The following is a 3385-nucleotide window of genomic DNA, read 5'->3' on the forward strand; positions in this document are numbered from 1 at the left end:
ACTCACAGAGACCACCTAATACGCATTTTAGCTTTGGGATCTCTCTAGGCCAAGGCAGTATCTACATTGTTAAAATCATAGATCTTAGAATTACTGAAAATCATCCAAGTCTAAACCATGTTCGATGAATTTTTGCATAGTCTAGATTCTGGGTTAAATTCGGTCTTTCAAACTTCACATAAAAAAATTAATTTACCCTTCCCCTATCTCTTTGGCACCTTTTCAATGACAGACCTGAAGTGCAGGTGAAGTAGGTTTCTGATCCTCGATTGGCTTCCACTCTTCATCTCTCTTCTTAATTATAAAGAGGGCCCTGGATTTAGAATCAGAATTTTTGAATTTTGTTTCAGTTATCTACCAGCAATGTGACACCAGTCAACATGTGATCTTTCTATACTTTGGTTTGCCCCTCTATCAAATGATGAGCTACTCTGAGGTCCTGTCTAGCTCATAAGATCCATAGTAAGTTAGATTTGAGGCATCTTTAGGCTTTTACAATCTCACATTCTTATACAGTATTGGGTTTTGAGAGTTAGTGTACTAACAGTCAAAACAAATAAATATGCATTTATTAAGCTCCTTCTGTGGGCAAGGAATCATTCTAAACCCCAATATAATAATAACACAGAAAAAGTTTCTGATAAACAAGTAGTAGGTGACTTTTTTATATTTGGATCCCATACCCCAAAGCCCCAAACTCTGAGCTTATATAATACAGTTCAATTTTTTTTTTAGGTTTTTGCAAGGCAATGGGGTTAAGAGGCTTGCCCAAGGCCACACAGCTAGGTAATTATTAAGGGTCTGAGACCAGAATTATTAAGAGTCTGAACTCAGGTCCTCCTGACTCCAAGGCTGGTGCTCTATCCACTGTGCCACCTAGCCACCCAATCCAGTTCAATCTTAAGGGTCTCCCCTTTCTTTTTCTTATATTGTCCTGACATAGAGCTGTCACTGGGAAGTTTGTGATGTTCAAATATGGTCATAGGACATGAGCTCAGATCTTAGCAGCAGATTTAGGCAAGTCACTTAACTCTGTTGGAGTCTTACTTTCACCATGTGTACAATGATGAAATTGGACTAAATGACCTCTAAAATTCTTCTAGATCTAAATCTATGATCCTATAGCTAATATGTAGGTTTGGATAAAAAGGTCCCCCTGATGAATTTAAATTAGAAATTTATATATCAGGTTTAAAAGAGCATTTTTTTGACCCCAAAGAAAAAGTGGAAAACCTATTAAGAACTCATAGTAAGTTGAGAATGGTGGCATACCTCTAATAGCTGAAACTGGGGAAGAATAAATAACTGAGTTTGGGGGTTCTGAGCTACAGTAGGGCAACAGCTGATTAAGAGGCTGCACACATTGTTAATGAATGGTCACTACATTGTCTAAAGAAGGGTGGAAAATATGGAGCTTCCATACTCAACAGTCTTGGGTTTGGACCCATTAGTAGCCGCAAGATAGGGAAATCCCTCCAAAAAGAACCTGTTGGTAATATTTAAATAATAGATACAATTTTCCTTTCTCTTCAGCAAGTCCCATTTTTCCCCCAGGATTCTACAAATATCTAGACTCAAAGTAGTAACAAGTGGTTTAGATTCCTCTCAAAAGAGGAATAAACTTGGAGATCCCAGAACGCTCAAGACTTATTATATTCCTCCAGAAGAGCTATGCCCCTAAAACTGTTAGACAGGTCACATGACCTCTATAACTTAGGATTTCTAGGAAAGCGTTCCAGAGACCTGTTAAAAAGGCCAAGGTCTCCCACTGCATCCAGGGCCATCTATAGTCATCCTGATCCATATCTGGCCCCTGGACCCAGATGTCACCAGAGGAGAAAGAGAAGCTGGGAACTTTGCACAGTCCTTACCTCCAACTTACCTCCAATTCACCTGCAACTCATAACATCACCTTACTGAGGTCATGGTCCTCTTCTAGAATAACAACCATCCTCCAAATCACATTAAGTCCCAAACAATGGTCTGTGCCCCAGTTAAATGAGAAAAACAACCTTTTCTCTAGCCAGGTAGTATCTGTAGCCACTGCAAATAAAACCAGGTTGCCTAGGCCTCTATCTTTAATCCTCTGGGGGACTTAAGGAGGCTCCAGTAACAGGAAATTCCTTCCATGAAGCAGCTACCTTTTTCCCTGAGTGCTTTCTTCTATTGCCTGATATTCCCCCCAAGGATCTGTAGTAGTGTCCATGAAGCACATGGTTTCTAATTCTTCCATAATTAATCATTTTATACAAGGTACAATCCATCTATAGCTAAGCAGGCTTACACATTCACTTCCAATATGCAGTTACTGTATTGTACAAAGTTTCTCTAGGATCATGTCTGCCTTGGTGCTTACACATGTACATATACAAAAAAGTAAAACTATAACAATAGCAAAAATAAGAGAAAGGAAAATAAAAAGGGGAAAAAAACTAAGCATCTACTCCACAAGAAGTAAATTCCCCAGGACCATCAATCAAGAATTCTCTTTAATACCTGTAAATCTCTTGAGATATTCTAGTTGAGCCTTGAACACATAAACCTGTGACCTGATTCCCCAAACTCCGGGTATATATGGATTATGTCCAATCTTAGAGGTTGCCCCCAAAACCTGTATCTTTGGTTCCTATTGTCCCTTCTCAAAATTGCTTCTGGGAATTCTCTAGATATCAAATATTGGAAATTGATGCTTTACTGTTTTCATGGATACTATCATGTTCACATTCCCATCACACTACTGCTGATATATTAGACAATCTCCAAAATAACAAAAGTTCAGTCATTTTACAGCCAATTTTCTGCCCCTCACCACCCCACCAACCAGCCTGCTGTAATTGGGGAATTATTCACCCTATTTTGCCTCAGATGTAGACACAACCTCAGATTAGAAGACTAATCTTCTCTCCACCACTTACTACCTGTATGTATGGCTTTGGGAAAATTCATTAGAGGTCTGCAAATCATCCTAGGAAAAATGAACCAGATGACTTCTATAGAGTCTTCAAGCTACTACTCTAGTAACTATCTGAAACCCTGAATACCATGGAAATCTTATTCTCCTTTCAAAGGGTTCGAGTTAACTAGGCACCTATCATATCATGGAACCAAAGCAGATGATAATAGATCCTATATTTAGGGAAATTTGCTCCTTGCTTTGATTCAGGTCTCCTCCATGTTATTTTTCAAACACTAGACCTAAACTTCTTGATGCATTTTACCCTGAGAACAAGACCACTGTCCTTGGTCAAATTTGCAACTCTGTCCATGGTCACAGTTGACAACCAACCATGCCAAGACATTCACAGACATCTTCATACACCAACAAAACTTTCAGGAAATTGGGGAGTATCAGGAAAGAGAGGGGAGAAGGACTGCCAGAGCCTTT

This window comes from Macrotis lagotis, chromosome 6 (genome assembly GCF_037893015.1).
Source record: "Macrotis lagotis isolate mMagLag1 chromosome 6, bilby.v1.9.chrom.fasta, whole genome shotgun sequence".
In the NCBI taxonomy this organism is placed as follows: domain Eukaryota; kingdom Metazoa; phylum Chordata; class Mammalia; order Peramelemorphia; family Peramelidae; genus Macrotis; species Macrotis lagotis.